The sequence below is a fragment of the Typopeltis vanoorti genome, chromosome 7 (assembly GCF_054136105.1).
Source record: "Typopeltis vanoorti isolate ZY-2024b chromosome 7, IOZ_Tvanoo_1.0, whole genome shotgun sequence".
Classification (NCBI taxonomy): Eukaryota; Metazoa; Arthropoda; class Arachnida; order Uropygi; family Thelyphonidae; genus Typopeltis; species Typopeltis vanoorti.
Window position 1 is genome coordinate 105,364,405 of NC_143555.1, and position 15,855 is coordinate 105,380,259.

The 15,855-nt window shown below is 34.5% G+C and overlaps 1 non-coding gene across 1 annotated transcript; it reads left to right on the forward strand.

Annotated features, from left to right (window-relative positions):
- Nucleotides 1-15,490: 15,490 nt before the first annotated feature.
- On the forward strand, nucleotides 15,491-15,571 carry TRNAL-UAG (transfer RNA leucine (anticodon UAG)). Its single transcript has one exon. It is a non-coding gene; the product is annotated as a tRNA-Leu (tRNA).
- The last annotated feature ends 284 nt before the right edge of the window (nucleotides 15,572-15,855 follow it).

Below are 15,855 nucleotides of genomic sequence, written 5' to 3' on the forward strand. Positions count from 1 at the left end.
CCTTTGTTACGTACTGCTTAAAATTCTTTAACAAATATTTTATTCTGTTATATTTTTGTCTAAAATTTGATTCTGTAAAAAATCAATTATTTTAGTCCATATTACTCATTAAAAACTTTTATCTTAATAAAGATATCTTATTGATTTCTTAAGGCTGGTTTAGCGAAGGTCAAGAATTCATTGTTTATTAGAAATGCTTTTTTTTTTTCTTTTGCTTCCAAAGTTTAGATTACCCACCTCTAATAAACAACAAATTCTGCCTTCCTCAGAACTTGCTGCTGTACAAAAAACATTTTAAGGTACTTTTAAAAGTTATTTACAGAGAAGTTCTCGGTATTCGTGGAATTAACTGCCATGCATATGTTGAACTTTTATCATTACTTGGGATTGCATTTCTGAGTGAACTACTCATAAATCTGCACGCATAAACTAGATGGAATTTATGACGAAATGAGCACTGTCACGAATTTTCACTTAAGTCCATAGCATGGGATTAGATTTTCGGAATAATATGCGTATTCATTAGCATTGGTGTTATACATAAAAAAAGTCAATAATATACAACTGTAAGGTGAACAGCATTAGCTATTTCTGAATAAAAGTAGATTTACTTATTTAATAAATACTTAGATTTTGCATACATTTACAGAGGATATCATTTACATACACTTAGTTTTTGTGTACCCATCCTGATTCGAAATAGATGTTTTATAATAGACGTTTATAGCTGTTCGCAATATCTTTAAGCGAAAACGGATATTTATGAAAAGAAATATGAGCATGGAATACATTCTCGATCTGACGATTTTGAACTTTTTCATGCGTTTATTAAATTGGATTAATAAGTGATCTCACTAAAATTATTGGATAGTTTTTAGTTAATAATCGTACTAAATTTTATGACAAGATTTTTGCTTTACGCATTATGATAGAGGCGTCAGAATCTACGACAATTATAGTCTGTTGAGCGACAGACCATAATTGTCTGTCTATTAAGTTATCATTGTAATCCCCAAGACGGGTTGAGACAACCATAAATAACTTTCTCATACAGTCTGTATGAGTAATTATAAGTTTTAATGTTCCACTTTATTTTCTTCCATTTCGAAGTTAGTGCTTCTCTGCTCTTTTTACTTCTCATTGTATTGATTTTAATGAATTTTATTTGCTTAAAATTTACGATGGAAAATTAAAGTAGGTTTCTATCATTTTTATCATTCAGGAATATATTCGTTTTCAAACTCTTACGGGCCTAACTCCACACGCAAGAGATCTCAAGACCTATAACACGACATTGCAGAGATGTTTCGAACTCAATTTTAACTGTTAAAGTTAAAAATTGTTATAGTACTGCAGTATGACATTAAAGATTTCGACCTCTTTTATTTTATTTATTTATTTTTGTTTTATTTTAATATTCAAAAGAATCCATTTCATGAATTACTGTTATATTATACTGCCTTATTCTTTAGTCTCATTATTATCGGACTGTATTAGTGGAAAGTAGTAACAGCTCGGAACATAAGCATAGTAATTAACCTAAATAACTAAAATTATATGCAGTTATTAAATAGTTGCATTCAGTTATTTAATCCGTGACACAAGCTGTCATTCAGAGATGGTAAAGGTCTTCACGAGATCGATGAACGCTTAAGCTACATGCAGGAGGTCAGATGACGTGAATAAGTCCGTTCGTTACTTCGGAAATGACGCAGTTACACGCAATTCCTTTCCCCAACCCCGTTCACATAGACGTACACTTAAGCTTAGATTAAGCTTATACTGCAATCATGTGACGATTTTAACAGATTGGATTGACAACTATCGTAATCCTAGCTTATAACTCCGCCTCTGTTCATTACGAGTAATTTGAGCATCAGACAAAAAAAAAAAAAAATAAGAAAGAATTTTTGATATAGATAGGTAATGCAATATTAAGTGCGCACCACGTTGCGACTGTATGTGAACCGAACCGACTATCAAAAACGGGTCTCTCCTAATGTACATGATGTGTATAGCGTCTTGTTATAATAAGGATTTTTACGCTTGCCACTTGAGCTTGACATGCGTACCAACGGAATTTATACTCAACATAGAGCAATCCTGTGTATATACAGGATGACTAGCACAGCCTACGCAGAAACAAGCATATTAAACCGATAAAAATAAATAAATAAATAAATAAATAAATAAATATATATATATCATCATCATCAAATTCCTGCCATGTATCCTCAAGGGGTGTACAGGATATGACAGTACTACATGAAAAAATTACATCATTACTAATTTCCTATCTACAATTTTCCTCCAAATCAGTCTGTTACTTGTCAAGACTCCAACATTATCAGATCTTATATTTCTATCGTCTAAGGCACTTTGTACCGTATCAATCCACCTATATCTTGGTCTTCCTCTGGGTCGTTTTCCTGTCAACCTGGCAGAGAACACTTGTTTTGCTAATCTTTCCTCTCCCATTCTATTAAAGTTACCATACCATCTGAGATTAGCTCTGCTAACGCATTCCTGGATGCTGACAATGTCAAGTTCTTTCCTAATATCCTCATTTTTAATATGATATTGCCATTGATGCCATCTGTTCACGCCTCTAATCTTTCTCAGGACTCTCATATCTGCAGTCTCTAGTCTTTGGTCAAGTGTTTTACTTCTGACCCAGCTCTCAGATCCATAAGTTAAAATTGGTTTGAACACAGTCTTGTATACAGCTAATTTAGTGTTCCGACCAATATATATATATATATATATATATATATATATTAGTCGGAGACATATATATATATATATATATATATATATATATATATATATATATAATATATATATATATATATATATATATATATATATATATATAACATATATATATATATATAACATATATATATATATATAACATATATATATATATATAACATATATATATATATATAACATATATATATATATATATAATCGAGCTAATTTTTCCAAATTAGCTCAATTATAACAGAGAATACTAAAAGTACTAAATGTCATTAAGTTCATCTAACCAGAAGGGAAATATTATTATCATTTTGAAGCGTTTTGCCAAATTCCACAATAAAAATAGTTCAACTGAAATCAAAACAAGTATATAAATTTCAATATACATTTTAAATCTATGTGATCTGTTTCACGCTATTGTGGATCCACACCGTATTATGCAGGCTTTCCAACCAGATCCGATGGAATGGAATAGTTAATTCTTACTCCAACAATCTTTTATATCTGTACGTTGCATATATTCTTCTGGTCTGTTTGCTGGATGAAAAACCTAAATTTCTGGGAGGATAAAGTCTTCGACCTCTGTATAAGATAGGCTAACTCCCTTTCAGTTGCGAAGTCCTAATAAAGGTTCTTCATATCCTATACAAGATTCAAACGCAGGCCTTTCCAAATAAAGGGCTTCAGCTACGAAGGCTGTACATCTTAAATACCAAGTTTTATTAAATTCCAACTAGCCGGAATTAAGTTATTACTTTGCATCATTTATAAATTTTGTTCTTTGTTTTCCCTGCAAGAAACTGCGGGAAAAAAAGAACTTACTGAACTTCAATAGACTCCATGTGCAACTTAACTTTCAGAGGTGGGACTGTCATAAGAAATAAGTACAAATAATAAATTTAAACGATGGAATAGTGAAAGAGCGTTTATAAAGTAAAGACAAGATTTGATTACATTTTGCGAAACACGCTTGAACTCTCGTCAAATAATTCCTGATTTCTTAGCCAAGAGAAATCAAATACGAGTATGATCTACAACGCTTTGCAAACCTAACCTGATTAATAATGGCTATTTTATGGCTCTAGGAAGGGGAGAGAAACACATCATTGTCTGAGCATCTCGAGGAATACATTCCCAGCGAGTCTAGCATTATTTCTTGGCTGCGCAAGACTATAAACATCCTTACACCAGAGCTAAAGCCAATCGATAAACGCGAAGAATTCCACGATCTGTGAAATGCCCCGTTATCACCAATCTGTTTTTTTTTTTCCCTTTCTTTCTCTTGCTAGGAAATCGTGTTCGATGTTGTTCGCTACAAACAATCCTGGAAGCAGAAGTAAATTAAAAAATAATGAAACGATTTTTAGAGCACGAAACCCTAATTTTTCAGAGCACGCCATTTTATTGCTTCGGATAAGTTTATTCGGGTGGGGGGGGAAGTCGAATCTGAGGTTTTTTTATGTGAATATCTTCATTCAGTGAAGGCTGAAATTTGCATCATATGCATAACACGTTTCTTACATTTCATGCTTACTGGGGCACCTCGTTACACTTTGTAAATTTTTGAATATGAGTTTAAATAAGTTCTAAGGCTGCTCCGGATGTTCATGAAAACATCCCATTGTTCCCCTGTTGCAAGCAGAAACGGCATATTTGGTATGCGATAACAGTGAGTATAGTGTCGCCATCTTTCAGAAAAATCAAGACAGAACACATCAGGGATTCATCTTTCCTTTGTATATCCTGAAATAATTCATAACTGAAATATGATGCAGTTTGCTCAGATTATATAATAAAGTTAATAATAATTTATTGTACGCTCACAGTTAAGAGAAACTTAGTTGGCTCAGTGCCAAGAAAAGTCAATTCGTGTTGAAGGGGAGAAAGGAATAAGATGATCTACGTAATCGTCACCAACACACGAAATCACGTGCTTTATACGTAAAAATTTCCAATGTGATACAAGCAAAATAGTTACCACTTTAAAAACTACAATGTCCATTAAAGAAAAGCTAATTTTCCGACATGTAATAATAAATAACTCATCCCACAATACGGATTGATTACCCTATTATCGGAATGAATTCTCCTACCTCTGCCATGCGCAGAAGTGTCGAGAGGTCTCGCGGTCGAACAGTATTTTTTATTTAGGCAGTAAAATTTTCTTTTCCAGTAAATATCAGACATCGTGATTGAGAGGACAATGAATAGTGAGTGATGGTAAGCACTTAATAGATTGTAATGGTAGTGAAATGAGAAAGATTCTAATTTTCTCAATGTTTATTAATCTCCTAGCGATTAGTATAAACAAATTTAAAAGCTTATATCATTGAATAACCAGCGCCTTAGCAATGATATTTTTTTATTAAGTTTCTTACACACAATCATATTACTTTTTGTGAGAAGGCAGAAAAAAATGCGTGTAGGTTCACAGAAAAAATAAAAATAAAAACTTCGAAAAACAATTAGGTTATTAAACGTTCGACACGAAAAGCGGTGATCAAGAATAATAGGCTTCGTGACCTTTTTCATGACGGGCACATCACGCTTCTTGCGTCATTGTTTTTTTAAATGCAACACATCTACATACCGCAGCTAGTCATCCGATACGCATCAAAAGTAACCGAACACCATTACATCACATAGAAAGGAAACGATCCCACTTGATAATTATCGCGACGGTACCAGAGAGGAAATATAACATTATAAAACATGACCTCAAAAAAAAAAAAAAAAAAAAAAAAGTTCTTAGATTATATGAAAAACAAAATGATGCGCTATTTTATTATTGCATAGAAAAATTAAAATATTGGTTAAATTAATTTATTGGTTTTGTATAGAAAAAAAATGATAGTTCATCACATTCTCGGCAAGTTTTGGATTTCGGACAGCTGTTAAAATATTTTCTAGTTGTTTAAGTAGTATTTTACAATTCCTAATGCTGAGTAATGTTTTAAAATGCCAACTAGGGAATTAAGAGTCTCCGTGGCTCAGTCGGTTTCGACAAAGTAATATAAAGAATAAGAAATAAGAATTAATCACCCTATTCCGTGGAATCTGGTTCGAGCGCCTGCACGTACGGTGTAGATCTAGGTGTAAGATCTCGTTTTTGTGGAACTATATAGTTTGCAATTCTGCTAATAAAAATCCAGTAAACTATTGCTTACATTTTCTTATCATTGTGAACAACTAAATAAAATCCCCCCCCAAAAAAAAATAAAAAAATATAATATTCACTTATACTGAAGGAATCAATGAATCATTTTCTAATGTGATTTCCACCCACGAAAGATTGCAAACTTGTGGTACACATACCGGTCACCGAATTAGAAACTATTTAATAACGTGTTTGACCTCCTTTAGCCCCAATTACAGAACATATGCGGTTTGGCATCGATTCCATAAGATGTTGCACGGCATCTACGTCTACAACATAGCGTTCACCAAACAGTCCTTTAATGGCTCAGATTTGACGGAAGAGGACTTTGCTTCTGGATCAGTTTTTCCTCACATGTCCCATACATTCTCAATGTGGTTCAGATCCGGGCTTTGTGGTGGCCAGGGAAGATGTTGGAAGTCGCTGTGATGCTAGCTGAACAATTCTTGCGCGATAGAAGTAAGAATTACTTCTATCGCGAAAAGTCAACACTGCAGGATGGACTTGATCGGCAACAATGTTCGGATATTTCTTGGAGGACACCCGACCTTTCAGCAATATCAGGGGATTAGCTTCGTACCAAGAAAACATGTCCCAATCCATGATACCACCTGCCGTACCTTGAGTTACGAGGAAAGATGGATTCATTGTTTCATGTGCTGCATTCAAACTCTCTGCCTGTCGTCGGTACAGAACAAGGTATACCTTGACTCGTCGGACCATGTAACTTTTTTCTAGTCTTCTAGTGTCCAGCCATGGTGTTCCTGACACCACTGTAGACAAACTTTCCAGTTCTTTTCAGAAATCAGTGGTTTCTGTATAGGCATGCGACTGCCAATATCCTTCCTCTTCAATTCCCTGCTCATAGTTCGGTGAGATATGGGTTGGGGACAACCTTCATTAAATGCGTCGGTCAATTGCTGCACACGAGAAGTTCTGTATTTCGGTACAACAAGCCTTCTCAGACGCGGCGATCTTGTTCCTGACAGACCGTCTTTGAACCACAGTTACGCCTCTTAGACAAGCAATGTAGGTTATTTTTCCACTGATTAAACACCCGGGATATCCTACTTTTTGAGAACCAGTCAGCTCTGCTGTTTGCAAACTCGTAGCTCCGGCCAGACGGGCACCCACAAGTCCTTTATCGAACTTCAAAAGATCCTTTGTTTTTCCCATTGTGATCAGCACTATTGACGATTACTGACTAGCAACATTACATGTAGTGACGCCGCACGTCACCCAGTATTTTGCATATGCACTGCGTAAGTAATGTTTACATACCAGGTGATTCCAAAGTAACAGAAAAAGTAAAAATTCAATAATTCGAAAAGTATAGACAGTAGTACGATGCGGTTTTCACAGAAATGCACAGAAAGACATGGGATTTTTTTTTAATAACGAAAAATTTTATTACCAGAATAGTTACATTTGGCAGCGACAGGTAGCGCTTTAGTTGTGTTAGTAGTTTGTGCAGTGGCGCAGCACAGTTCGCAACGCATTTAGGATTACAAATGTTCAATGTGACGGCCATCATTCATGAGAATGGACATCAGATGTGGCACGACACCCTGCACAGCATCGAAGAGGGTTTCAGCTGTAATTCCTGTCACATGATGGCGAATAGCTTCTTTCAACATGACCAATGACGTCGGTCAACCTCTGTACACCTGCGACTTCAAGTAGTCCCATAACCAAAAGTCACAAGGTGCAAGGTCTGGAGATCTTGGTGGCGATTCGTGCGGGAAAGAGCGATTAAGGACACGGTCATCGCCAAATGTCGATCGCAGCAGATGCTGGACAGGACCTGTGATGTGCGGAGGTGCTCCATCCTGCATGAATGTTACACTATGGAGTACTTGCCTCTCTTGCAAGGAGGGAATGATGCTGTCTCTTAAAAGTGCTGCATAACATCCCGCCTGTGACAGGAACGTTGTGACACCTTGGTAGAACGTTAAACTTCAGTAATAAACGTTAAATGCTGAAAGTTTAACTTCAGTATTCACTACATCTGAAATTTACGTACCTCATGGTTTAAATAGCGACAGGTAGCAGCTCCGGGACCGCTACAGCGCCACCTGTCGGTGACAAATGTAACTATTCTGGCAATAAAATTTTTCGTTATTAAAAAAAAAAACATGTCTTTCTGTGCATTTCTGTGCAAACCTGATCGTGTTACTGTCTATACTTTTCGAATTATTGAATTTTTACTTTTTCTGTGACTTTTGGATCATCCGGTATATCTGCATAAAAGTTTCTAATTCAGTTGTCGGTATGTATACATTGATATCGTTGGTAAGCTAATTTTTTTTCTTATTTTTATGTATTCTTTTTTATTTATATTTATATATATATATATATATATATATTAAAATTTTTACATAATCTGGAAACTCTGCTCTAGAAAACAAACGTGGAAACATGGAAACGTCACTTCAGACTAGGTCGGGATTCGAATCTGCTGCTGCAAATTCGAATCTCGTTGGTTGGTTGGAGAGTGAATATTCGGCCATTAAAAAAAAAAAAAAGAAGAAGAAAAGAAGGAAAAGAAAAGAAAGAAAGAAAAACTTTATGAAGTTTGTAATGGGCCTTAGTATTTATCATCCTTTCGCTAACTACTCGTATTACAACTTCTTTGAATAACAAATCTAGTTGGCTTTCCAAGCTACTTTAAACTGCAGTTTAATATATTATTATCTTACGTAATATGCTGTACATAAACTAGCACAGTTCACAGAGCTTCCTTTTGTATTCATTAGAAAATAATGTTATGTTATATAGGTCGTTTTTAATATCTGAATGATATATTTGCGTTACGTTCTGTCGACAGCAGAAATTCATACTAGTTCATGGCACATCCTGTTTGTAACGATGATGTATCCTAAACCTTCATGAGTTTCAGGCTAGTTTAATAATTTTATACAAAAAAAAAAAAAAAATCTCAAAACGATCCTTTAGACCAGGGTTTCTCAAACTGTCCCGGGGAAGGTGAATAGGTGTTCCGCGAGAAGTTCTGGAATTTGTCATTTTAGTTTTCTAAGCATTTTTCATGAATAAATATTTTATAGTGGAAATATTCTGATGAGAATAATATTCGTGAATATGTCGAAAAGCTCAGACCCAGAACGCCTAATAACATCTGTGTATTGTAAATTTTCACACATCGAAACCTTTCAATATTTGGGAAAGGGAAAGTTCACAGAGCTTCCTTTTGTATTCATTAGAAAATAATTTTATGTTATATAGGTCGTCGACAGCAGAAATTCATACTAGTTCATGGCAATTTTTATGACCCGCTGTTTACGACGGGTCATAAAAATTGCCTGCACGCGGACAATGGGTGGCATATCCTTTGTTCTCAAAACTGAAGGAAATGACATTTGTGTAGCAAATGTCAGTGACCAAGCGGCATATTTTTAAATATGGAAATATTCATGAATTATCGTTAATTTTCACACATCGAAATCTTTCAACAATCGGGAAAGAGAATACCGCCGTTTATGACCGATCATAAAAATTGCCTGCAAGCCGATTACAACAATGGGCTGCGTGTTCTCAAAATTGAACGAAATAACATCTGTGTTGCAAATGCCAGTGACAAATCAGCAAGGAAGTATAAAGAAAATTTTTCCACTGAAATTGAAGATCAAGGTACTCTGTATCCAATCTCAAATTCTCAAATTTCTCAAATTTCAAAGTTCTCAAATCTATTAATACTGAATACTTTCTTCGCAAGTTCGTATTGCAGTGTGTAAGTGCTTGTTCTGAAACCAAAGTTACCGTGATTTTTTTTAAAAGTAATAGGAATACAGATTTAAATTCTAATATGAATAAGCGACAAGGCACTTTATTTAATTTTGGTATTAAGAAATCTCTTATTGAAGGTGTTTGTGATGGAACAGATAGTGAGTCATCCACCTCAAGCCTACAAAGATCTTCAGGATGTACAAAAGGAGGGGAAAACTACCAGCACACAGGAGAAAAAGTCTGCATTCACTCGTAAGTACTTATAATATAAATTTTTCATGATCAGAATAGGATATATCAATGAAAATCAGCACAAATTAATTTAATGATGGTTTAATTGATGTTTAATTAATTATTAATTAATAATAAAAATCATCTAATTACCAATTAGTTATTAATTAATACATTACAAAATAACCAAGGTGTTCCGTGAAAATTTTAGGATTTGTGAAGTGTTCCGTCGTAGAATAGGTTTGAGAAACCCTGCTTTAGACAGTGCTGTTAAGATATGAATGAAAATAATTCATATCAACGAGAAAATGAAAAAAAAAAAAAAGAAAGAAATCGTTTGTTTCTATACGAGTTTATTCTTATTCTCCATTTAAATTGCAACACAGTGTTTCAAACTTATTTAGCCTTATTACATAAACAAAGTATAATTTAACTTCAACATGATTTATGCGACTAATAACAGTCGTGTAGACATACAACACAATTTACAACACAGTCATGAAGTGGTAACAATTGCCTAAGACGTCTCTATCTTATAATGAAATGAAATGCATGTAGTTTACGGGTGTACAATCTAGTATCAATGAATCTCGTTTATAATTGTAAAATCTAATAGTAACGGTTGAAATATTAGCCATGCAAACATGACAACCATTTCAGTTGTTACTCCGCAATCAATCTGACGGCTGATATTCAAAGCGAAGTATTCATTAATATCAGAGACACATTAAATAATCACATTTTGAGATTAAATATTTTTATCTTGTCTGCTTTTCGTGTGGAAAATTTCATTTCGATAAACTAGGAAGATAAATGCCAGAAAGAAGATGGAAGGATGACTTACCGTATGTGAGATGGCTGGAGGATGTTGGCATCGGGAAGCCTTGGACAGAGAAAGATGGAGACAAATGTGAGGCCTATAACCAAAAATGGTTATTAAAAAAAGAACACACACATTTTTAGATGTTGCGATGAACTAGAGAGAAGAATTGTAGAATCAATCGTGAAAAAATTGAAAAAAATTGAGAAACTGTGGAATCAATTGAAATTGGTCCACTTCAATACTAACCTAAGCCATAACCTCTCTGATTGTTATTTCTGAGCTATCCAACTTTGGCTTACGCGAGATCATGACAACGTGAACATGCTCAACAATATTACGGTATCCAGGACACTTTCACATGTCAGATCAATTTGCAACTTAATTTATAACTATTGTTCTCTTGTAATGTAGATTTTTTGTATTTTTCTTTTCATGTTATGCACTTGATGAAGTCTTCTAAAAAGTTTAAACTAGTGTGCATTCATATATAAAAGTACAGAAAGATATTCTCAGATCTTTCTGTACTTTTTTACAGAAAACAAGATCTTCTCCGCTTACTTTTGAAAATGCTCAGCTCAACAGTCAACACCAAATCTCTCTTTTTCGGACTGAATCTTACTCCAAATCTTTCCTGGCACAATCTTATCACTTCTAGAGCATCATCAGCTTCCAAAAAACTTGGCATCCTTTTCCGGTCAAGACGATACTTCTCTGCCGAACAGTTACTTACTCTGTATAAATCCTAAATCCGATCAACATTGGAATACTGCTCTCATGTATGGGATGGTGAACCTAAGACCTCCCTAAAAATTCTTCGTGCTGTTCAGAAAAGGGCATTCCGATTGATAAATGACACGTAACTTACAAACTCGCTTCAGTCATTGTCTCATAGAAGATCAGTTTCCACATTGTGTTTCTTCCACAGATATTTCCATGGTCATTGTTCAACAGAACCATCATCTGTTATGCCTCCCATTTCTACCAGATCTACAGGAACTCGTATCACAGCTGCAGGCCTGGCTGGTGGCTTGTGCGAAGTGTGCAATATACACAGGCGCCGCAGAAGAAAAGGCGCCTAAAAGATGTCAAAAAATATGAGATAAGAGTTTAAACGAACAACGAATGGTACAGAATGGTACATATAATTATGAATATACGTCGTCTTCCGTTCGGACCCCTTCAGATCTTCCCGGAAACGAACAAATAAATTCTGAAATTGTATCCTGAACCCGATTATATCACTGTAATTTTTTAATTAAAATTTACGAAAATATACCTAAAATAGTTCTTTATTTTTTGATGTATCATCAATCAAATTATGATTAATTGAGTTCCGTGTAAAAAAAAAATTGTATAAGCAGGACTAATCAGTATGTAACATTATACTGTAAAGCGGTTTTCATTTGTTTTTCATTTCCTGTTCGTTTTATTCACACTTTATTAAAAAAAAAAAAGGTTTATGGAAAGGCGCCGAACATTAATCGCACACACAAGAAAATGACTAGGCGCCGGCGCTGCACAGCTGCTCAACATCCTTTTACGTTTGAACTGCATACTCAATGAACACGTTGCTATCGGTCATCTTTCATTTCTTTCACCTCAATTCCATGGAACAGTCTCCCTCATGAAATATTTCCAAGGACTACAACCTTCAACAAGAAGAATATCAATAGATTACTTCCTGACTCTACGGCATCTGACATTTACGCACATTTTGTATAGAAATCATATAATATTAAGTATAGCAAACAATATATTTGAATTATATGTAAAATAAATAACTTAATAAATAAAAACTTTAAACCAACCTTATTTCAAAATAGGTTCATTCACTAATATTTAACTTTAAGTTCCAAGAAGGGATTCTGTATTAGATTATATCTCAGATATAGAAAAATTAACATTAAATTAAAAAATATCCCAGTTTATGTCTGTTAATTGTAGGTGTGTATATATATATATATATATATATATATATATATATATATATATATATATATATATATATATATATATATATATATATATATATATATAAGAACACACGCAATTAACAGACATAGACTGGCTTCGTAGCCTTAGTTGCCATCATCTGTAATTCATAACAACCTAACTTTAACGAACATCATCAGGAGCAGTTTAAAACTATGAAGCATTTTATATAGGAAAATGCACAGACAATTAAATTTTAGGGTCAAAGCATTTTTAACATGACAACTTTTTTGATTCTGTAAACGTATATAGTAACTAGGGGTCCCCCCCCCCTGGCGCCTACGGCGCCGAACCCCCCGAGTTCCAGGCTGGTAAGCCGGGAACTCGGGGGGTTCGGATAAAAACGTGACATTTTTATGTCACGTTTTTTAAGACAAAAAACGTGACATAAAAATGTTTCAAATTTCGGCTTATCTTTATATATATATATATATATAGGTAGATATATGCGCTGATGGTCAAGTTATTAGAGATATCTACCTAGGCAACTGTACGAGGCTTCGAAACAGCGTCGGTACTCCAGGGAATCATCGCTACGAAATTCCGTAAACAAACACCCCACATATCTTGAATCCAGCGAGCATGATTCTTGCAGGTCTATAAAAACATTACGAACATCTCATTTCATCACATATCGAAAGATTAAAGAGCTTAGTCCATTAAGGTAATGTCACTATTATGGTCCTAGAATCATTCCTAGAGTGTTCTGCAACTTTGTAACATGATGGTTTATCTTGAAGTGACATTGTACGCAAAATAAATGAACATCGTGAATGGATGTAGTTGATGGACAACCATGTTTAGTAAAGTCCGCACCATTCACTTATTCTACTGATATCAAGAAGCCAGGAAAACACGTCCCAGACTATCATTCCATACTCACCGATTCGCATTGTTGTGAACAAGCATACTATGTCCATGGCTTTGTGTTGTTGATACCATACCCTTGTTCCTCTGCCTAATTTAATAAGAGAAACTGAAATTAATCACTCGATACAACCTCCCCCCCCCCAATCCCATAGTGTCCAATGCTAATGTTCCTGTGCTTTGGCCATGGCTTCTTGTTTTTGTTGGATAAGGCCACATCTGAGCCCATCATGCGAATGGTCATCTGTTAATATCTCATTGTATAATGCATGATGGGCTCAGATGTGGTCTTTGGTAGTATCGCAATCATCTGAGTTTGTAGTACATCTGTTGAATCCGTACATCTGCTTTAATATTGATCTTGCGACTGTTTCTGGCATCATTTGACTGTTTTCTGACCACATGAACTGACGTTGATTCAACCACGGAGATGGATCGAGAGGGAGTTGGAAAAACCAGGACACTTTCCTGGCGAAAACTTAATCGGATGGAAATAATGAAACAACAAACAAAATGATATGTCAAAAGTGAACAAAACCAGAAATAAAAAAAAATTAACAAAATGTAAAGTGGCAATGATAATTTAGATGCAATGTTAAGGAGATGAACTTTACGGCTGCTCTCTAAGTTTAAAACTGAGCTCTCTGGCGAAATATAAATTTGAAATTTGGCTTCTATCACCCAATACAGCCTAAAAGAGAAAACACGCATACTTTTCATAAGATTGCCGAGCAGAAAGGTTGCAAAGTAAAATATCGATTAGATGTCTTTATATTTTTCATGAATTTGTGCCTTTGCATTTATGTAAAGAGAAAATAAGAGCAAATGCTACTCTTTATCACATGTAGGAATTCTGGGGAATTTCTACATGTGATAAATTTCTTCTTCTTCTTCCCCCCACCACCTCAACTTTCCTCCCTCCACACTGATCGCCTTGTGCACCCTTCTTCCAAACTACTGATTCCATGCCCTCCACTACCAGTGAATAGAAAACAAGTGATTTTTCTGATCACGGGCATTGAAGTTTTTGAGGCCATCGTTAAAGCACAAAGGTCTGTTATAAGCCTAAAAAACGCGTTACGCCAGATAATTGCAATTAGTAAATAATTTTCTTCGCTGAATTTCTTTGGATTAAGTGAATAGCAATAAATACTTTAAAAATACTTGATATGATCTTCTTATCTGATTTCCCGAGATATCTCAATTCTGCAAGCGGGGTTATATTTTTATTCTTTTTTTTTAGCATGAATCAGTATAATATCTATTTTTAAATTAAAATAACATTAGCCACATATCTCAAAAATGTTCGTCTTTAGTTGTACAGTGAGTGAGATACGCATTAAAAAACAGTGTGTAACAATAATATTTTAGGAACATTAGAAAAAATAATAATTAAGGACTACTTCCTCATCATTAGCGTATTGCTTAGTGTTTGGGCGACAACCTTGACCTTTCATCTTCCATGCATTCATTACTAATATACTTTAGTGTGGCAAAAGTACTCGTATTATTCAGTTTAAATGTGTCCCTGTTTTCACGGGAGTCTTTTGCATTCAGTGCATTGTGGTGTTTCACAAAGAGTAATCCCACTGGTCTTCAGTGTTTGAAGTAAGTGACTCTTGTATTGTTTAAATAATGGATACATAGGATAACTTATGTAAACCAATGTGCCATGTATATTACATGTGCTTGATAGAGAACTCTGCTTACTAATCAACTATGCAGATCTGACAGTAATTTTAATTTTTGATATATTTAGTTTCCAAATTAGGTCATTTTCGAATTTATTCTTCAGAACGCAATCGATATAAATAATTATTGTTATTAAAGATCCTTATTTATATAATGACAAATTCTATCAGTAAACTGTAAAATAAAGAGAGTTGAATTTATCGCAACAAATTTTCAAGCAAGGTAGTGTGGCCGAGCGGTCTAAGGCGCTGGTTTTAGGTACCAGTCTCTATGAGGCGTGGGTTCGAATCCCACCACTGCCATTAAAATTTTGTAAGAGTTTTATTCATTGACTAAAAATATACAACGAATTCCCCTCCTTTTTTTTTCGTATAGCCATTCAGAACCGGCGAATAAAAAATAAGTAGAATCACGATTACTTATTTGTTTTCTTAAAAAAATGCGACAGTACTTTATAAACATTTACCTTAAAAGTATCGATTTGCAATATGGTTTGATACTGGATTTATGGTTGCTCTTAATATAACATCTATTAGATCGAGATCAGTTTACTGCATTTCTTATTGAAAACAGAATATTTGTGTAT